We start from the raw sequence: 23,716 nt of genomic DNA, 5'->3' as shown, positions 1-23,716 counted from the left end.
TATCGTGGGCCGGACTACAATAGCGTAACTAAACATGTTAATACCATGAAGAGGAGAGGCCGGAAACATGGATGTATACGGGTCTTTAGTTCTTGCGATGCGGCCAGGGGCTTGCTTCGGGGGGGGGGGAGGGGTCGCTCCGGGCTGCTGTCGACGTCCCACGCGGGGTTATCCGCAAGGGGGCCCTCCCCCCTTTTGGGCGCCCCCCCCTCCAGATTTGTGGAGGCCGCCCTCTTCTTCCTTCCCCCATCAGGGGGAGAGTTGCATTCTTCCTCCTCCTCGTCGTCGTCTTCGGCGGTGGAGGAGTGATCCTCGTCATCTTCGGATGTCACGTCCGAAGCACCCTTGCAGCGAGGGCCACCTTTGGTCCCCTTGGCCTTCTTCTCCGGCGCCTTGTAGGGCGCCGGAACCAGCATCTTCGCCAGGAGCGGGATGACTGGCTCTTCGGGCAGCGGAGCCGGACACTGAATCCGCTTCGCTTTCTCTGTCCATACCTGAAAAAAATAAAATAGTAAAGTTTTGATATCCTCCTTGAACAAGCAAGTAGAGGATGCACCTTGAGACGTGAAAGCCTTACTGCATTGGCAGGATGGGCAAGAGCGTGCCCGCGGTCCGAGTCTATGGCCGGCGGCTTCTCATTGCCCTAAAGAGCAACTTCCAGGCATCTTCGTGAGTAGTTCCGAAGAGCCTTTCCAGGGTTTGGTGCTTCGCCAGATCGAATTCCCATAAAGGGCGGGTTCGGTTTTGGCAGGGGAGGACCTGGCGAACCAGCATCACCTGGATCACGTCGACGAGCTTGTTGTTTTTATCCACCACGCTCTGGTTGCGCATTTGCAGCGCTATCAGCTCGTCTGACGAAGACCAATTTGGGCCCTTCTCTATTCAGGAGGTGAGCCACATTGGAGCTCCAGATTTGAACTCGGGAGCCGCGGCCCAGGTGGCGTTGCGGGGCTCTGTGATATAAAACCACAGTTTCTGCCACTCCTTGACGGTCTCCACAAAAGTACCTTTGGGCCATGTGACATTGGGCAGCTTGCTCACCATGGCGCCCCCGCACTCCGCGTGCTGGCCATCCACCACCTTCGGCTTCACGTTGAAGATCTTGAGCCATAACCCGAAGTGGGGCTGGATGCGGAGGAAAGCCTCACACATGATGATGAATGCCGAGATGTTGAGGAAGGAGTTCGGAGCTAGATCATAGAAATCTAGCCCATAATAGAACATAAGTCCATAGATGAAAGGGTGGAGTGGAAACCCTAATCCGTGGATGAAATGGGGGATGAAGGCCACCCTCTCGTTGGGCTTCGGGGTAGGGATGATTTGCCCCTTGGCCGGAAGCTGGTGGGTGATTTCTTTCGCCAGGTACCCGGCCGCCCGAAGCCCGGTGATGTCCTTCTCCTTGACGGAGGAGGCCATCCATTTGCCTTGCCCTCCAGATCCGGACATGGTTGGGTGCTTTCTTGGGGAGGAAAAGGTAAGAACTTGGGCGCTGGGGCTCGAGAGTGGAAGGGCAGAGAAGGAGAGAAGGCGTGGGTGAAAAAAGGGAATCCTTATCCCCTTATAAAGGCAGTGATATCAAGCGCCTCCCCACTCGCCTTAAAACTCGCCTATTCCCAAGGGCTGTGTAAACGGCACGATTGGATTACCCACGCCCGTATTGATGAGAATCCCGCAATAAGGGGACACGATCTCTGCTTCGACAAGACGTGCCAATGAAAACCGTGTCTTGAAACATGGAACGGCAGACGAAAACGGTTCGAAATAATGACCGAGCAGATGTGATGTCACATTACGAAAAGTTGTCATCGGATTGGACTCATGAAATATTATACTCTCTGCGGTTGTGTGTGGTACTTGTGTTGCAGATCCGGACACGATCGTTGCATCCGAAGACCATCTTGGAGTTCAGAAAAAGGGAACCCGCCCTGCAATGCCGAAGACAATCTGCGCGCCGGACACCTCGTCATTGAAGCCTGGTTCAGGGGCTACTGAGGGAGTCCTGGACTAAGGGGTCCTCGAGCGTCTGACCTGTTATACATGGGCCGGACTGATGGGCCGCGAATATAGGAAGACCGAAGACTCTCTCCCGTGTCTGGATGGGACTCTCCTTGGCGTAGAAGGCAAGCTTGGTGACCAAATATGAAGATTCCTTTCTCTGTAACCGACCTGATGTAACCCTAGATCCCTCCGGTGTCTAAATAAACCAGAGGGCTTAGTTCGGATCGAGAGATATACAATCATAGTCATACAGGCTAGACTTCTAGGGTTTTAGCCATTACGATCTCGTGGTAGATCAACTCTTGTAACACTCGTATTCATCAAGATCAGTCAAGCAGGAAGTAGGGTATTACCTCCATAGAGAGGGCCCGAACCTGGGTAAACATTGTGTCCCCCGTCTCCTGTTACCATCGATCCTAGATGCATAGTTCGGGACTCCCTACCCGAGATCCACCGGTTTTGACACCGACAATTGGCATATGTGCTCGCTGCCAACGTCTGCACTCCGCCTCGCGCCCACGCTGCGCGTCGCCAAGTTCATGAACTGCCATTCTCTCCCCCTTAATGACGTGTCCGCTCTATTCTACCATGACTGAAGCACCTCGAGCTCGTCGATGTCTGCCTCCCAAACGGTGACATGGAATGCCTACTCCGTGACTGTACTGCACTCGAGTACCTTCGTCTTCAGGCGATCAATGTGTAGACTAGCTTCCACATCACCTCCATGACTCTCCGGACTATTTATGTGTGTTGCTGGTGCTGCAACAAGACATCACAAAATGTGTACCACAATATGGTCATTGAGGACACACCTTCACTTGAGAGATTACTTGTAGTTGATCAAGAATGTCCAACAAGAATCAGTGTCATTTCTGCGCCAAAATTGACAGTGGTGGAATACTCGCCTGACAAATACTCCAAACTTGTTATTGGATCCACACCTGTTCAGGTACAACACTCGCCTTCTACCTCTCCTTCTTGAAATTAACATTATTTCTAATTTTGAAGATGTATGTTCGTCTGTCATCCAGAAAATGATTCCATCAAGCTTGACCCCGAATCTGCACATAGTGAAGGTCTTGGCACTAGAATCTATTGGCCCCAACCTGGACCAAGTTGTCAGTTTCCTGAGATGCTTTCCGTGCCTGGAGAAGCTATATATCGAGGTGATGTTCCTTTCCTGTTAAATGTTAACCATGAGAGATTTCAATTTTTGACACATTTTCCCAAGTTTATAATGAAAATGTACTACGATTTCTGAAGGAATTTTGGAGGATTTCAGTACATACATGTTTTTCCCCATATTGGTTGCTTGATCCATATGGTTACAATCCATAAGCATTTCCCCTTTCAATTCGTCTGTACTAGTTTTCTTGGGGAATTTTTCATCCATTCCAACCTCTTTTGAAGAAGGCTACATTTTTCTAGATTGTAATCAAATGCCCAGTTAATCATGTCGGATCGAAGATGGCACGTTAGTGCACTTTACAAATCCTGCAAACCAAATAGCTAGGCCTGTATTAGTGTTCAAAACTGCATGTAGGCACTAACACGTTTTCTTCTTTTGCAGGTAAGATTATGCCCGGTGGTGGATAGTGTGATACAATATAACAATCACATCGAATGCCTAGGTCTTCATCTCTTAGAAATTACTTTGAACTCATACCGAGGGACCTTACCGGAGATTATACTCGCCAGGTTCTTTATTGTCAGAGCAAGCGTCCTGAAGGTAATGAGGTTTTCCCTACATTTATTTCACAAAAATGAATGGTTTGTTGATTAGCATCGGCGACTGCGGCAGAATAGAAAAGGCTCCGAAAAAGCTGCATTTCATTTTGGAACTTCAGCTGACAGAGTATTCGAAAGTCATTTTGTCAACCCCATACATGACTTCTTAGTGGCTGATCCCTTTGCAAAAATGGTGAGGTTTAGAAACCATCCTTACAAGTGGTAATATTAGTTTGAACCTCTCTTATATCCATGTTCAGCGGATCAGCGCGGGCGTTTGCAGCTGAATGATCTGAATTTCATTTCTAATATCAGTTTGAACCTTGTAATCTTCGAATTTGAGCCATATAACTCTGAAACTTGAACCTTGTAATATTTCTAGCTTTTGTGGTACAATCGTTGAAATGGCATCGTATGAGACTTGTATATTGGTAGTACTATTTTGACCTTAATGTTGGGGATCGTAGCAGAAATTTAAAATTTTCTACGCATCACCAAGATCAATCTATGGAGTCATCTAGCAATGAGAGAGAGGAGTGCATCTACATACCCTTGTAGATTGCGAGCGGAAGCGTTCAAGTGAACGGGGTTGATGGAGTCGTACTCGTCGTGATCCAAATCACCGATGACCGAGCGCCGAACGGACGGCACCTCCGTGTTCAACACACGTACGGAGCAGCGATGTCTCCTTCTTGATCCAGCAAGGGGGAAGGAGAGGTTGATGGAGATCCAGCAGCACGACGGCGTGGTGGTGGAAGTAGCGGGGATCTCGGCAGGGCTTCGCCAAGCTCAGCGAGAGGGAGAGGTGTCACGGGAGGGAGAGGGAGGCGCCAGGGGCTGTGGTGCGGCTGCCCTCCCTCCCCTGCACTATATATAGGGGCCCTGGGGGGCGCCGGCCCCTGGGAGATCCAATCTCCAGGGGGGTGGCTTGCCCCCCAAGCCAAGTGGGGCGCCCCCACCCCTAGGGTTTCCAACCCTAGGCGCATGGGGAGGCCCAAGGGGGGCGCACCAGCCCACTAGGGGCTGGTTCCCTTCCCACTTCAGCCCATGGGGCCCTCCGGGATAGGTGGCCCCACCTGGTGGACCCCCGGGACCCTTCCGGTGGTCCCGGTACAATACCGGTGACCCCCGAAACTTTCCCGGTGGCCGAAACTGGACTTCCTATATATAATTCTTCACCTCCGGACCATTCCGGAACTCCTCTTGACGTCCAGGATCTCATCCGGGACTCCGAACAACTTTTGGATTTCCGCATACTAATATCTCTACAACCCTAGCGTCACCGAACCTTAAGTGTGTAGACCCTATGGGTTCGGGAGACATGCAGACATGACCGAGACGACTCTCCGGTCAATAACCAACAGCGGGATCTGGATACCCATGTTGGCTCCCACATGTTCCACGATGATCTCTTCGGATGAACCATGATGTCGAGGATTCAATCAATCCTGCATACAATTCCCTTTGTCAATCGGTACGTTACTTGCCCGAGATTCGACCGTCGGTATCCCAATACCTCGTTCAATCTCGTTACCGGCAAGTCACTTTACTCATACTGTAATGCATGATCCCGTGACCAACCACTTGGTCACTTTGAGCTCATTATGATGATGGATTACCGAGTGGGCCCAGAGATACCTCTCCTTCATACGGAGTGACAAATCCCAGTCTCGATCCGTGTCAACCCAACAGACACTTTTAGAGATACATGTAGTGTACCTTTATATTCACCCAGTTACGTTGTGACGTTTGGTACACCCAAAGCATTCCTACGGCATCCGGGAGTTACACCATCTCATGGTCTAAGGAAATGATACTTGACATTGGAAAAGCTCTAGCAAACGAACTACACGATCTTGTGCTATGCTTAGGATTGGGTCTTGTCCATCACATCATTCTCCTAATGATGTGATCCCGTTATCAATGACATCCAATGTCCATAGTCAGGAAACCATGACTATCTGTTGATCAACGAGCTAGTTAACTAGAGGCTTACTAGGGACATGTTGTGGTCTATGTATTCACACATGTATTACGATTTCCGGGTAACACAATTATAGCATGAACAATAGACAATTATCATGAACAAAGAAATATAATAATAACCATTTTATTATTGCCTCTAGGGCATATTTCCAACAGTCTCCCACTTGCACTAGAGTCAATAATCTAGTTACATTGTGATGAATCGAACACCCATAGAGTTCTGGTGTTGATCATGTTTTGCTCTAGGGAGAGGTTTAGTCAACGGATCTGCTACATTCAGGTCCGTATGTACTTTACAAATATCTATGTCTCCATTTTGAACATTTTCATGAATGGAGTTGAAGCGACGCTTGATATGTCTAGTCTTCCTGTGAAACCTGGGCTCCTTGGCAAGGGCAATAGCTCCAGTGTTGTCACAGAAGAGAGTCATCGGGCCCGACGCATTGGGAATCACCCCTAGGTCGGTAATGAACTCCTTCATCCAGATTGCTTCTTGTGCTGCCTCTGAGGCCGCCATGTACTCCGCTTCACATGTAGATCCCGCCACGACGCTTTGCTTGCAACTGCACCAGCTTACTGCCCCTCCATTCAAAATATACACGTATCCGGTTTGTGACTTAGAGTCATCCAAATCTGTGTCGAAGCTAGCATCGACGTAACCCTTTACGACGAGCACTTCGTCACCTCCATAAACGAGAAACATATCCTTAGTCCTCTTCAGGTACTTCAGGATATTCTTGACCGCTGTCCAGTGTTCCATGCCGGGATTACTTTGGTACCTTCCTACCAAACTTACGGCAAGGTTTACATTAGGTCTGGTACACAGCATGGCATACATAATAGACCCTATGGCCGAGGCATGGGGGACGACACTCATCTTTTCTCTATCTTCTGCCGTGGTTGGGCATTGAGCCGTGCTCAATTGCACACCTTGCAATACAGGCAAGAACCCCTTCTTGGACTGATCCATATTGAACTTCTTCAATATCTTGTCAAGGTACGTACTCTGTGAAAGACCAATGAGGCGTCTTGATCTATCTCTATAGATCTTGATGCCTAATATATAAGCAGCTTCTCCAAGGTCCTTCATTGAAAAACACTTATTCAAATAGGCCTTTATACTTTCCAAGAATTCTATATCATTTCCCATCAACAGTATGTCATCCACATATAATATGAGAAATGCTACAGAGCTCCCACTCACTTTCTTGTAAACACAGGCTTCTCCATAAGTCTGTGTAAACCCAAACGCTTTGATCATCTCATCAAATCGAATGTTCCAACTCCGAGATGCTTGCACCAGCCCATAGATGGAGCGCTGGAGCTTGCATACCTTGTTAGCATTCTTATGATCGATAAAACCTTCCGGCTGCATCATATACAATTCTTCCTTAAGAAAGCCGTTAAGGAATGTCGTTTTGATGTCCATTTGCCATATCTCATAATCATAGAATGCGGCAATTGCTAACATGATTCGGACGGACTTCAGCTTAGCTACGGGTGAGAAAGTCTCATCGTAGTCAACCCCTTGAACTTGTCGATAACCCTTAGCGATAAGTCGAGCCTTATAGATGGTCACATTACCATCCGCGTCTGTCTTCTTCTTAAAGATCCATTTATTTTCTATGGCTCGCCGATCATCAGGCAAGTCAGTCAAAGTCCATACTTCGTTTCCATACATGGATCCTATCTCGGATTGCATGGCTTCAAGCCATTCATTGGAATCCGGGCCCGTCATCGCTTCTTCGTAGTTCGAAGGTTCACCGTTGTCTAACAACATGATTTCCATGACAGGGTTGCCGTACCACTCGGGTGCGGAACGTGTCCTTGTGGACCTATGAAGTTCAGTAGTAACTTGATCTGAAGCTTCATGATCATCATCATTAACTTCCTCCCCAGTCGGTGCAGGCACCACGGGAACATCTTCCCGCGCTGCACTACTTTCCGGTTAGGAAGGGGTGACTATCACCTCATCAAGTTCCACTTTCCTCCCACCCACTTCTTTCGAGAGAAACTCTTTCTCCAGAAAGGACCCGTTCTTGGCAACAAAGATTTTGCCTTCGGATCTGAGGTAGAAGGTATACCCAATGGTTTCCTTAGGGTATCCTATGAAGACGCATTTTTCCGACTTGGGTTCGAGCTTTTCAGGTTGAAGTTTCTTGACATAAGCATCGCATCCCCAAACTTTTAGAAACGACAGCTTAGGTTTCTTCCCAAACCATAATTCATACGGTGTCGTCTCAACGGATTTCGACGGAGCCCTATTTAAAGTGAATGCGGCAGTCTCTAAAGCATAGCCCCAAAATGAGAGCGGTAGATCGGTAAGAGACATCATAGATCGCACCATATCCAATAGAGTGCGATTACGACGTTCGGACACACCATTTCGCTGAGGTGTTCCAGGCGGCGTGAGTTGTTAAACTATTCCACATTTCCTTAAGTGTGTACCAAATTCGTGACTCAAATATTCCCCTCCACGATCTGATCGTAAGAATTTTATTTTCCTGTCACGTTGATTCTCAACCTCACTCTGAAATTCCTTGAACTTTTCAAAGGTCTCAGACTTGTGTTTCATTAGGTAGACATACCCATATCTACTCAAGTCATCAGTGAGAGTGAGAACATAACGATAGCCACCGCGAGCCTCAACACTCATTGGACCGCACACATCAGTATGTATGATTTCCAATAAGTTGGTTGCTCGCTCCATTGTTCCGGAGAACGGAGTCTTGGTCATCTTACCAATGAGGCATGGTTCGCACGTGTCAAATGATTCGTAGTCAAGAGACTCCAAAAGTCCATCTGCATGGAGCTTCTTCATGCGTTTGACACCAATGTGACCAAGGCGGCAGTGCCACAAGTATGTGGGACTATCATTATCAACTTTACATCTTTTGGTATTCACACTATGAATATGTGTAACATCACGTTCGAGATTCATTAAGAATAAACCATTGACCAGCGGGGCATGACCATAAAACATATCTCTCATATAAATAGAACAACCATTATTCTCGGATTTAAATGAGTAGCCATCTCGCATTAAACGAGATCCAGATACAATGTTCATGCTCAAAGCTAGCACTAAATAACAATTATTGAGGTTTAAAACTAATCCTGTAGGTAAATGTAGAGGTAGCGTGCCGACGGCGATCACATCGACCTTGGAACCATTCCCGACGCGCATCATCACCTCGTCCTTCGCCAGTCTCCGCTTATTCCGCAGCTACTGTTTTGAGTTACAAATATGAGCAACCGCACCGGTATCAAATACCCAGGAGCTACTACGAGTACTGGTAAGATACACATCAATTACATGTATATCACATATACCTTTGGTGTTGCCGGCCTTCTTGTCCGCTAAGTATTTGGGGCAGTTCCACTTCCAGTGACCACTTCCTTTGCAATAAAAGCACTCAGTCTCAGGCTTGGGTCCATTCTTTGGCTTCTTCCCGGCAACTGGCTTACCGGGTGCGGCAACTCCCTTGCCGTCCTTCTTGAAGTTCTTCTTACCCTTGCCTTTCTTGAATTTAGTGGTTTTATTCACCATCAACACTTGATGTTCCTTTTTGATCTCCACCTCCGCTGATTCCAGCATTGAATATACCTCAGGAATGGTCTTTTCCATCCCCTGCATATTGAAGTTCATCACAAAGCTCTTGTAGCTCGGTGGAAGCGACTAAAGGATTCTGTCAATGACCGCGTCATCCGGGAGATTAACTCCCAACTGAGTCAAGCGGTTGTGCAACCCAGACATTTTGAGTATGTGCTCACTGACAGAACTGTTTTCCTCCATCTTACAACTGAAGAACTTGTCGGAGACTTCATATCTCTTGACCCGGGCATGAGCTTGGAAAACCATTTTCAGCTCTTCGAACATCTCATATGCTCCGTGTTGCTCAAAACGCTTTTGGAGCCCCGGTTCTAAGCTGTAAAGCATGCCGCACTGAACGAGGGAGTAATCATCAGCATGTGACTGCCAAGCATTCATAACGTCTTGGTTCTCTGGGATGGGTGCGTCACCTAGCGGTGCTTCTAGGACATAATCTTTCTTGGCAGCTATGAGGATGATCCTCAGGTTTCGGACCCAGTCCGTATAGTTGCTGCCATCATCTTTCAGCTTGGTTTTCTCTAGGAACGCGTTGAAGTTGAGGGCAACGTGGGCCATTTGATCTACAAGACATATTGTAAAGATTTTAGACTAAGTTCATGATAATTAAGTTCATCTAATCAAATTATTCAATGAACTCCCACTCAGATAGACATCCCTCTAGTCATCTAAGTGAAACATGATCCGAGTCAACTAGGCCGTGTCCGATCATCACGTGAGACGGACTAGTCAACATCTGTGAACATCTTCATGTTGATCTTATCTTCTATACGACTCATGCTCGACCTTTCGGTCTTCCGTGTTCCGAGGCCATGTCTGTACATGCTAGGCTCGTCAAGTCAACCTAAGTGTATTGCGTGTGTAAATCTGGCTTACACCCGTTGTATTCGAACGTTAGAATCTATCACACCCGATCATCACGTGGTGCTTCGAAACAACGAACCTTCGCAACGGTGCACAGTTAGGGGGAACACTTTCTTGAAATTATTGCGAGGGATCATCTTATTTAAGCTACCGTCGTTCTAAGCAAATAAGATGTAAAACATGATAAACATCACATGCAATCAAATAGTGACATGATATGGCCAATATCATTTTGCTCATTTGATCTCCATCTTCGGGGTGCCATGATCATCTTCGTCACCGGCATGACACCATGATCTCCATCATCGTGTCTTCATGAAGTTGTCACGCCAATGATTACTTCTACTTCTATGGCTAACGTGTTTAGCAATAAAGTAAAGTAATTTACATGGCGTTATTCAATGACACGCATGTCATACAAAAATAAAGACAACTCCTATGGCTCCTGCCGGTTGTCATACTCATCGACATGCAAGTCGTGATTCCTATTACAAGAACATGATCAATCTCATACATCACATATATTTCATTCATCACATCCTTTTGGCCATATCACATCACAAGGCATATGCTGCAAAAACAAGTTAGACGTCCTCTAATTGTTGTTGCAAGTTTTTACGTGGCTGCTATAGGTTTCTTAGCAAGAACGTTTCTTACCTACGCCAAAACCACAACGTGATATGCCAATTTCTATTTACCCTTCATAAGGACCCTTTTCATCGAATCCGTTCCGACTAAAGTGGGAGAGACAGACACCCGCTAGCCACCTTATGCAACTAGTGCATGTCAGTCGGTGGAACCTGTCTCACGTAAGCGTACGTGTAAGGTCGGTCCGGGCCGCTTCATCCCACGATGCCGCCGAAACAAGATAAGACTAGTAGTGGCAAAAAAATTGACAACATCTACGCCCACAACAAGTTTGTGTTCTACTCGTGCATAGAAACTACGCATAGACCTAGCTCATGATGCCACTGTTGGGGATCGTAGCAGAAATTTAAAATTTTCTACGCATCACCAAGATCAATCTATGGAGTCATCTAGCAACGAGAGAGAGGCGTGCATCTACATACCCTTGTAGATCGCGAGCGGAAGCGTTCAAGTGAACGGGGTTGATGGAGTCGTACTCGTCGTGACCCAAATCACCGATGACCGAGCGCCGAACGGACGGCACCTCCGCGTTCAACACACGTATGGAGCAGCGACGTCTCCTCCTTCTTGATCCAGCAAGGGGGAGGAGAGGTTGATGGAGATCCAGCAGCACGACGGCGTGGTGGTGGAAGTAGCGGGGATCTCGGCAGGGCTTCGCCAAGCTCAGCGAGAGGGAGGGGTGTCACGGGAGGGAGAGGGAGGCGCCAGGGGCTGTGGTGCGGCTGCCCTCCCTCCCCTCCACTATATATAGGGGCCCTGGGGGGCGCTGGCCCCTGGGAGATCCAATCTCCAAGGGGCGGCGGCCAAGGGGGGTGGCTTGCCCCCCAAGCCAAGTGGGGCGCCCCCACCCCTAGGGTTTCCAACCCTAGGCGCATGGGGAGGCCCAAGGGGGGGCGCACCAGCCCACTAGGGGCTGGTTCCCTTCCCACTTCAGCCCATGGGGCCCTCCGGGATAGGTGGCCCCTCCCGGTGGACACCCGGGACCCTTCCGGTGGTCCCGGTACAATACCGGTGACCCCCGAAACTTTCCCGGTGGCCGAAACTGGACTTCCTATATATAATTCTTCACCTCCGGACCATTCCGGAACTCCTCGTGACGTCCGGGATCTCATCCAGGACTCCGAACAACTTTCGGATTTCCGCATACTAATATCTCTACAACCCTAGCGTCACCGAACCTTAAGTGTGTAGACCCTACGGGTTCGGGAGACATGCAGACATGACCGAGACGACTCTCCGGTCAATAACCAACAGCGGGATCTGGATACCCATGTTGGCTCCCACATGTTCCACGATGATCTCATCAGATGAACCACGATGTTGAGGATTCAATCAATCCCGCATACAATTCCCTTTCTGAATCGGTACGTTACTTGCCCGAGATTCGATCGTCGGTATCCCAATACCTCGTTCAATCTCGTTACCGGCAAGTCACTTTACTCGTACCGTAATGCATGATCCCGTGACCAACCACTTGGTCACTTTGAGCTCATTATGATGATGCATTACCGAGTGGCCCAGAGATACCTCTCCGTCATACGGAGTGACAAATCCCAGTCTCGATCCGTGTCAACCCAACAGACACTTTCAGAGATACCTGTAGTGTACCTTTATAGTCACCCAGTTACGTTGTGACGTTTGGTACACCCAAAGCACTCCTACGGCATCCGGGAGTTACACGATCTCATGGTCTAAGGAAATGATACTTGACATTGGAAAAGCTCTAGCAAACGAACTACACGATCTTGTGCTATGCTTAGGATTGGGTCTTGTCCATCACATCATTCTCCTAATGATGTGATCCCGTTATCAATGACATCCAATGTCCATAGTCAGGAAACCATGACTATCTGTTGATCAGCGAGCTAGTCAACTAGAGGCTTACTAGGGACATGTTGTGGTCTACGTATTCACACATGTATTACGATTTCCGGATAACACAATTATAGCATGGTGAACAAAGAAATATAATAATAACCATTTTATTATTGCCTCTAGGGCATATTTCCAACACTTAATATGCAATGGACTTAGATTTTATTAACCATTCTCAAATGTGTTTCCCTTGTCGATCTCATCGCAAATGATCTATATAGCTAACTCCACTATGATCTTCGACATTATTGCACACAGTTGGTTTCTTCAACCGTGTGCTCTGTAGAGAGCAGAATTTATTATCGCACTCGAGTCTCCGTCAACCATTTTGTGTAACTTTGAACTCATCACCCATGGGTAAACTTATGATCGAAGTCATTCCACACACTTTGTTTTTACAATGCTTTTGCCAATAAACGCCCACGATTTGCCCCTCTTCTAGCCGGCGCGTTGCCAAACTAGTCGGGCGGGAAGCTTGCACGGTTGCGCGGGAACAGGCTCACCAATGATACATTTGGCGCCTCTTTGAGCCCACGCATGGTCAAACGAAACGCGTGTGGGGTTCTCAAGTGTGCACTGGAATCCTCCGCTATGAACGCGGTGACAAGACGTGACGATTACTACAGGCCTGCCGGCCCCCATTTATTACAGTGGCCATTTAACCCTTGTGTCTCTTCAACCTTTCGATCGCACCCCACTATTGGAAGAAGCACACCCACCACAACAAATTCTTAGAGGGTATCCTGCAGGGCTCCAATGGCGCCCTGAGCGGCTGCTGACGACAAGCAGTAGTTCACCATGCATGCCGTGGTGCACACCCACAGAAGGTTCACGGAGCTCTCGGTGGTGTACACCAACAACCCGGTCTGGGTGGAGCATTCCATCCACATGATGGAGTTGTTGCTTGCTGGCACTACTAGGGAAAAGCTTATAGGTAGACGCTTACTAGTTGTGCGGGTTTATACCCCTCGCTACTGCTACTTACTAGTAGCGCGGGTTTATACCCCCCGCTACTACTAAGTTGATAGTAGTAGCGCAGGTTTATAACCCTCGCTACTACTAAGTGGTCTCTACCGTGCCCCCCGGGACATGCCATAGTAGTAGCGAAGGGTATAAACCCGCGCCACTACTAAGTTGATAGTAGTAGCGCGGGTTTATACCCCTCGCTACTACTAAGTACAAGGTAGGTGAAGTCCCCATATCCTCGGCCGAATCCCTCCTCTCTCCCTCACTCTCCCCCTGATACGTCTCCAACGTATCTATAATTTATGAAGTATTCATGCTGTTATATTATCATTCTTGGATGTTTTACAATCATTTTATAGCAACTTTATATCATTTTTTGGGACGAACCTATTGACCCAGTGCCCAGTGCCAGTTGCTGTTTTTTGCTTGTTTTTTACATTGCAGGAAATCAATATCAAACGGAGTCCAAACACCATGAAACTTTTTGGAGATTATTTATGGACCAGAACACCTAGGATGGGCCAGAGCAGCACCTGGGGGTGCCCCGAGGGGGGCACAACCCACCAGGGCGCGCCTGGGGGCCCAGGCGCGCCCAGGTGGATTGTGCCCAACTCGGTGGACTCCCGCACCCCCTCTTTACCCTATAAATTCCCAAAAATTCCAGAAACCCTCGGGGTTAACCTAGATCAGAAGTTCCGCTGCCGCAAGCCACTGTAGCCACCGAAAACCAATCTAGACCCCGTTCTAGCACCCTGCCGGAGGAGTGAATCATCTCCGGTGGCCATCTTCATCATCCCGGCGACCACCACGATGATGAGGGAGTAGTCCACCCTCGGGGCCGAGGGTTTGTACCAGTAGCTATGTGTTTAATCTCTCTCTCTCTCTCGTGTTCTTGACATGTCACGGTCTTGATGTATCGCGGGCGTTGTTAATATAGTCGGATCATATGGTGTTTTCCCCTCTCTATCTTGTTGTGATGAATTGAGTTTTTCCCTTTGAGATTTATTGTTATCGGATTGAATACTTTTATGGAAGCGAAGGGCAGGAACGAACGGAATCAATGTGTTCCAATTTATCCGGAGTAAGGACAGCAGCTGAGAAGGGACAAAAAATAGCGTAGACAAAAGGTAGGACCTTTGAGAACACTTGATATATGTCTTGCAATTGAATACTCGTGGTGACAATGGGGTATCGTATTGATTCACTTGATATATGTTTTTGGCACTCAACTCGCGGATTCCCAAGGTGACATTGGGGTAATCTATGCATAGGGGTTGATGCACGTTCTTGTCTTTGTTTCTCCGGTAGAAATCTTGGGCCACTCTTTGAAGTTCTTTGTGTTGGATTGAGTATTATGAATATGAATTTTCTTTGGTGTTATTTTAGTACGAACTCTAGGATAGATCGAACGGAAAGAATAGCTTTGTGTTATTTTAGTGCGAACTCTTGAATAGATCGAATGGAAAGAATAGCTTTGAGGTAGTTTCGTACCCTACAAACAATTTATTCTTATGTTCTCCGCTAGATAGGAACTTTGGAGTGATTCTTCATCGCACTTTGAGGGATGGTTATATGATCCAATTATATTAGCATTGTTGAGAGGTTGCACTAGTGAAAGTACGGACCCTAGGCCTCATTTTCAAGCATTGCAATACCGTTTGTGCTCCGTTTTATCAATTGCTACCTTGCTGTTTTTTATTGTTCTTATTACAAAAATAAATATCTACTATACATATTACACTTGTATCACCATCTCTTCGCCGAACTAGTGCACCTATACAAATTACCATTATATTTGGTGTGTTGGGGACACAAGAGACTTTTTATTATTTGGTTGCAGGGTTGTTTGAGAGAGACTATCTTCATCCTATGCCTCCCACAGATTGATAAACCTTAGGTCATCCACTTGAGGGAAAATTGCTACTGTCCTACAAAACTCTGCGTTTGGAGGCCCAACACGTGTCTACAAGAATAAAGTTGCATAGTAGACATCCCCCCTCTCTCCGTAGGCTCCCCATGGTGCTCCTGCCCAAGCACACCTGCTCCTCCATGGCGCCCAATGAGTTCGCCTCCTCGTGTCGCTAGCGTCCAGGAGCTTGTCTGTCTTCCCCCTCGCCTCTATGCCACCACGACGGAGCACCTCACCACCGTCGACCAACCCCGCTGCTACCTCCATCTCCTTCCTCTATCCCTTGTTTTTATTTTTCTCTCTCTCCCTCTGGTTTGACTCACCCTCCCATGTCTTGCCCGTGCAGGTCGTCGCCATGGACGACCAGGAGCTCACTGCCTTGGCTACGAAGAGGAGCCCCACGCCGCCGCCTTGCTTGGCCATGGATCCGGGCCCTCTGCAGCAACCGTCGCTTGATCTGGTCTGCTGCTGCCCTTCCGCACCTCCGGTGACCCCTGCCGGCGCTGGATCGAACCATTTCTGCCATTGACAGCACACACAAGATCGAGAATTTTTTTGTTTTTTAAATTAATAGTAGTAGCGCGGGTAGCACCGACGCTACTACTAATAGACGTAGTAGTAGCGCGGGTGCACCCGTGCTACTACTACAAGTTAGTTGTAGCACCGTAGTAGTAGCGGGGGCAGCCGCGCTACTACTAGCTGTTTAACCCGTGCTACTACTAGGTTTTTCCCTAGTACTGTGAGGATAAGTACAAGGTGGTCGGGTTCGACCTCAAGTACACCCGCGCTCATGCCGGGTCTCGTCCCAAGGTCGCCGTCGCCCATATGTGCATGCGCAATCACGTCCTCGTCTACCACTACTACCTGGCCACAAGGCCTTGCGAGTAGTTCGCCAGGTTTGTCAACAGCCCCCACTACATGTTCGCTATGGTGGACATCGCCAACGATGTAAAGGTGCTCGAGAATTTGGGTATCGCCTGCCATAATCTTGTCGACATCTAGGGACAATACAAGATCTGGGGCAGCAAGGAGCATGAGAAGGACTCACTTGTTCACCTCACCGAGGCCATCATCGACCCCTACTACAGAGACATGAAGGATTCTTGCAACAAGGACAAGCGTGCCTGGCACTTGGCCTGGATGAAGAAACTCGACAAAGCTCACGTCGTGTACGCGGCCAAGGAGGCGTACACGAGCTATGAGATGTACAAGCGGATCGTTGACATGAGGAAGTGACTCCTTCCCCCAAACGGCCAGGGATCCAGCCGGAAGCAGAGCAATGGCAAGCGTCGTCACAACAAGAAGTAGATGATTAGATCCTCGTTTCTCCTAGTTTAGTATGCATGTAATTGATTACTTTGGTGTGTGGAAATGTTATGTGTGTAGTCACTTGTGTAATTGTATGCTTAATTTGGTAATGCAATGTTGTCTTTTTAAGTATATATGTTGATGCTCTGTAGACAGAGCATAGATGTTGTGCGGACAGAGCAAATCACATCGCACACGGACTAAACAATGGAACCTGTCTGTGATGATTTCATCAATCACTCACAATTGTATACCAGCAATCGTTTGCTCACAACATATACCAGCAATAGGCATAACAAAATCATGATCCATAGTGCTCTCGGACATTGTGCCATAAGACAAAGAAGTGATAACCCACAAGTATAGGGGATCGCAACAGTTTTCGAGGGTAGAGTATTCAACCCAAATTTATTGATTCGACACAAGGGGAGCCAAAGAATATCCTCAAGTATTAGCAACTGAGTTGTCAATTCAACCACACCTGAAAGACTTAATATCTGCAGCAAATTATTTAGTAGCAAAGTAGTATGGAAGTAACGGTAATAGTGGCAAAAGTAACAGTAGCAGTTTTGTAGCAATCATTACAGTGGCAACGGAAAAATAACTTAGCAAAGATCAATATGAAACGAGCTCATAGGCAATGGATCAATGATGGATAATTATGTTGAATGGCATTTATCATGCAACAATTATAACATAGGATGACACAGAACTAGCTCCAATTCATCAATATAATGTAGGCATGTATTCCGTATATACTCATACGTGCTTATGGAAATGAACTTGCATGACATCTTTTGTCCTACCCTCCCGTGGCAGCGGGGTCCTAATGGAAACTAAGGGATATTAAGGCTTCCTTTTAACTAAGAACTGGACCAAAGCATTAGCACTTACTGAATACATGAACTCCTCAAACTACGGTCATCACCGGGAAGTGTCCCGACTATTGTCACTCCGGGGTTGCCGGATCATAACACGTAGTAGGTGACTATAACTTGCAAGATAGGATCAAGAACACAAATATATTCATGAAAACATAATAGGTTCAGATCTGAAATCATGGCACTCGGGCCCTAGTGACAAGCATTAAGCATAGCAAAGTCATAGCAACATCAATCTTAGACCATAGTGGATACTAGTGATCGAACCGTAATAAAACTAACTCGATTACATGGTAAATCTCATCCAACCCATCACCGTCCAGCAAGCCTACAATGGGATTACTCACGCACGGCGGTGAGCATCATGAAATTGGTGATGGAGGATTGTTGATGATGACGATGGCGACGATTTCCCCTCTTCGGAACCCAAAACGGACTCGATATCTGCCCTCTCGAGGAAGAACAGGAGGTGGCGGCGGCTCTATATCGTAAAACGCGATGAATCCTTCTCTCTAATTTTTTCTCCCCGAACGTGAATATATGGAGTTGGAGTTGAGGTCGGTGGAGCCTCCTGGGACCAACAAGATAGGGGGCGAGCCCTAGGGGGGACGCGCCCTCCACCCTTGTAGATAGGTGGTGGGTCCCATCTGGTTGATTCTTTCGCCAATATTTTTTATTTATTCCAAAAATAATCTCCGTGAAGTTTCAGGTCATTCCGAGAACTTTTATTTCTGCACAAAAATAACACCATGGCAATTCTGCTGGAAACAGCGTCAGTGCGGGTTAGATCCATTCAAATCATGCAAATTACAGTCCAAAACAAGGGCAAAAGAGTTTGGAAAAGTAGATACGATGGAGACGTATCAACTCCCCCAAGCTTAGCCCATTGCTTGTCCTCAAGCAATTCAGTTGACAAACTGAAAGTGATAAAGAAAAACTTTTACAAACTCTGTTTGATCTTGTTGTTGTAAATATGTAAAGCCGGCATTCAAGTTTTCAGCCAAGATTATGAACTAACCATATTCACAATAACATTTAGGTCTCACATTTACTCATATCAATGGCATAATCAACTAGCGAGCAATAATAATAAGTCTCGGATGACAACACTTTTTCAAAACAATCATGATATGATATAACAAGATGGTATCTCGCTAGCCCTTTTTGAGACCACAAAACATAAATGCAGAGCACCCCTAAAGATCAAAGACTGACTAGACATTGTAATTCATGGTAAAAGAGATCCAGTCATACTCAATACAAATTAATAACAATGCATACAAATGACAGTGGTGCTCTCTAACTGTAGCTTTTTATAAGAGGATGATGACTCAGCAATAAAAGTAAATAGATAGGCCCTTCGCCAAGGGAAGCAGGGATTTCCAGAGGTGACAGAGCTCGAGTTTTTGAAATAGAGATAAATATTATTTTGAGCGGTATGCTTTCATTGTCAACATAACAACCAAGAGATCTCGGTATCTTCCATACTAGATACATTATAGGCAGTTCCCAAACAGAATGGTAAGGTTTATACTCCCCACCACCAACAAGCACACTCCACGGCTGGTCCGAAACAACGGGTACCATCCAACTAACAACAGTCTTGGGGGAGTTTTGTTTGCAATTATATTTTGATTTGATTTGAGCATGGGACTGGGCATCCCGATTACCAGCCATTTTCTCATGAATGATGAGCGGAGTCCACTCATCGTGAGAATAACCCACCTAGCATGGAAGATACTGACAGCCCCCAGTCGCCACTTGAGCGATTCGGGCATACAAAACAGATTATCATTTGAAGGTTTAGAGTTTGGCACATGCAAATTTACTTGGAACGGCAGGTAAATACCGCATATAGGAAGGTATGGTGGACTCATATGGAACAACTTTGGATTTATGGAAGTGGATGCACAAGCAGTATTCCCGCTTAGTACAAGTGAAGGCTAGAAAAAGACTGGGAAGCGACCAACTAGAGAGCGACAACAGTCATAAACATGCATTAAGATTAACCAACATTGAGTGCAAGCATGAGTAGGATATAAATCACCATGAAAATAAATATCGTGGAGGCTATGTTGATTTTGTTTCAACTACATGCATGAACATGTGCCAAGTCAAGCCACTCGAATCATTCAAGGAGGATACCATCCTATCATACTACTTCACAACCATTTTAAAAGCATGTTGGCACGCAAGGCAAACCATTATAAACTCCTAGCTAATTAAGCATGGCATGAGCAACTATAATCTCTAATTGTCATTGCAAACATGCTTCATTCATAATGAGCTGAATCAAGAACGATGAACTAATCATATTTACAAAAACAAGACAGGTCGAGTTCATACCAGCTTTTCCTCATCTCAATCATTTCATCATATATCATCATTATTTCCTTTCACTTGCACGACCGAACGGTGTGGATAATAATAATAGTGCACATGCATTGGACTAAGCTGGAATCTGCAAACATTTATTAAAAGGAGAAGACAAGGTAATATGGGCTCTTTGTTAGATCAACAATAATGCATATTAGAGCCACTCAACATTGTATACCAGCAATCATTTGCTCACAATTGTATACCAGCAATCGTTTCCTCACAACACATACCAGCAATAGGCATAACAAAATCATCATCAATAGTACTCTGAGACATTGTGCCATAAGACAAACAAGTGATAACCCACAAGTATAGGGGATCGCAATAGTTTTCGAGGGTAGAGTATTCAACCCAATTTATTGATTCGACACAAGGGGAGCCAAAGAATATTCTCAAGTATTAGCAGCTGAGTTGTCAATTCAACCACACCTGAAAGACTTAATATCTACAGCAAAGTATTTAATAGCAAAGTAGTATGGAAGTAACGGTAACAGTGGCAAAAGCAATAGTAGCAGTTTTGTAGCAATCATAACAGTGGCAACGGAAAAGTAACTTAGCAAAGATCAATATGAAACGAGCTCGTAGGCAATGGATCAATGATGGATAATTATGTCGGACGGCATTCATCATGTAATAGTTATAACATAGGGTGACACAGAACTAGCTCTAATTCATCAATATAATGTAGGCATGTATTCCGTATATAGTCATACGTGCTTATGGAAAAGAAATTGCATGACATCTTTTGTCCTAATGGAAACTAAGGGATATTAAGGCCTCCTTTTAATAGAGAACCGGACCAAAGCATTAGCACTTAGTGAATACATGAACTCCTTAAACTACGGTCATCACCACGAAGTGTCCCGACTATTGTCACTCCGGGGTTGCCGGATCATAACACGTAGTAGGTGACTATAACTTGCAAGATAGGATCAAGAACACAAATATATTCATGAAAACATAATAGGTTCAGATCTGAAATCATGGCACTCAGGCCCTAGTGACAAGCATTAAGCATAGCAAAGTCATAGCAGCATCAATCTTAGAACATAGTGGATACTAGGGATCAAACCCTAACAAAACTAACTCGATTACATGGTAAATCTCATCCAACCCATCACCGTCGAGCAAGCCTATGATGGGATTACTCATGCACGGCGGTGAGCATCATGGAATTGGTGATGGAGGATGGTTGATGATGACGATGGCGATGATTTCCCCTCTCCAAAGCCCAAAACAGACTCCAGATCTGTCCTCCTGACGAAGAACAGGAGGTGGCGGCGGCTCCGTATCATAAAATGCGATGAATCCTGATAACCCACAAGTATAGGGGATTGCAACAGTTTTCGAGGGTAGAGTATTCAACCCAAATTTATAGATTCGACACAAGGGGAGCCAAAGAATATTTGTGTATTAGCAGTTGAGTTGTCAATTCAACCACACCTGGAGATTAATTATCTGCAGCATAGTGATCAGTAACATAGTAGTATGATAGTTTTGATAATAGTAGCAGCAGCAATAATAACGGTAACAGTGATAGCAGTAATTCTTTAGCAAGTGCAACCGTAACGATAGCAGTAGTAACTTAGCAAGAACAATATAAGAGAAATTCGTAGCCATTGGATCGATGATTTGTTGGACGATATTCATCATGTGACAGTCATAACCTAGGGCGACACAGCGCTAGCTCCAGTTCATAAATATAATGTAGGCGTGTATTCCGTAAATAGTCATACGTGATTATGGAAAGAACTTGCATGACATCGTTTGTCCTACCCTCCCGTGGCAGTGGGGTCCTATTGGAAACTAAGGGATATTAAGGCCTCTTTTAATACAGAACCGGAACAAAGCATCAACACACGGTGAATACATGAACTCCTCAAACTACGGTCATCATCGGGAGTGGTCCCGACTAATGTCACTCCGGGGTTGCCGGATCATAAAACGTAGTAGGTGACTATAACTTGCAAGATCGGATCTAGAACATAGATATAATGGTGATAACATAAACGGTTCAGATCTGAAATCATGGCACCCGGGCCCAAAGTGACAATCATTAAGCATGGCAAAGTCATAGCAACATCAATCTCTGAACATAATGGGTACAAGGGATCAAGCCCTAACAAAACTAACTCGATTACATGATGAATCTCATCCAACTCCTCACCGACCAACGAGGCTACGAAGGAATTACTCACTCCCGGTGGGGAGCATCATGGAATTGGCGATGGAGAAGGGTTGGTGATGACGAAGATCGAAGATCCCCCTCTCCGGAGCCCCAAACGGACTCCAAATCTGGCCTCCCGATGAAGAACAGGAGACGGCGGCGGCTCTGTCTCGTGGAACGCGATAATTCTTTCCCCCTGATTTTTTCTGGAAAAATAGGATTTTATAGCGTCGGTTTCAGGGTTTGCGGGGCCACCAGGTGGGGACAACCCACCTGGCACGCCTGGAGGGGGAGGCGCGCCCTGGTGGGTTGTGCCCACCCAGGTGCCCTCCTCCGGTGGTTCTTGGCTCCATAAATTCTCTTTATTGATATAAAAAATCCTCACAAAGTTTCGTTCCAATCCGAGAACTTTTATTTCTGCACAAAAAACAACACCATGGTAGTTTTGCTGAAAACAGCGTCAGTCCAGGTTAGTTTCATTCAAATCATGCAAATTAGAGTCCAAAACAAGAGGAAAAGTGTTAGGAAAAGTAGATATGATAGAGACGTATCAACTCCCCCAAGCTTAAACCTTTGCTTGTCCTCAAGCAATTCAGTTGATAAACTCAAAGTGAGAAACAAAAACTTTTACGAACTCTTTTGCTCTTGTTTGCATAAATAAGCTTAAACATCACCCAGGTTTCAGCCAATATTATAACTAACCATGCCGGCAATAACTCTTAAAAATTATATTAACTCGTATCAATGACATAATCAGCTAGCGAGAAATAATAACATATCTCAAACAACAACGCTTTGTCAAAAACAATCATGATATAATATGACAATAGCGGTATCTCGCTAGCCCTTTCTGAGACCGCAAAACATAAATGCAAATCACCTCCAAAGTTCAAGCAGTGGCTAAACATTGTAATTCATGGTAGAAAAGATCCAGTCATGATGCACCCAACATTAGCTACACACAATGCATAAGCATGACAACAGTGCTCTCAGGTTCTGGTGCTTATTTTAGAAGGTGATGACACAACATAAAAGTAAATAGATAGTCCCTTCGCAAAGGGAAGCAGTGATTTGCAGAGGTGTCAGAGCTCAAGTTTTTAAAACAGATGTAAATGAAATTCTGAGAAATGCACCCATCTTGTTTACTTCACGACCATCAGTTATCAATATCTTCCATGCTAAACACATTAGTAGCGGTTCCCAAGCGATAAAGTAAAGGTTATGACTCTGTAGGAGTTTTTGTTTGATTATTTGTAAGCTCTTTTCTGTTTGCAGTTTGGGACTGGGAATCCCTATTGCCGTTCCTTTTCTCGTGCAATGGCGAGTGAATAAACACTCGTCCTGAGAATAACCCTCTTAGCATGCAAGATACCGACTCCCTCCTATCATTCCATGAA

The sequence above is a fragment of the Triticum aestivum genome, chromosome 3D, assembly GCF_018294505.1.
Source record: "Triticum aestivum cultivar Chinese Spring chromosome 3D, IWGSC CS RefSeq v2.1, whole genome shotgun sequence".
NCBI lineage: Eukaryota > Viridiplantae > Streptophyta > Magnoliopsida > Poales > Poaceae > Triticum > Triticum aestivum.
This window is presented reverse-complemented; position numbering follows the sequence as displayed.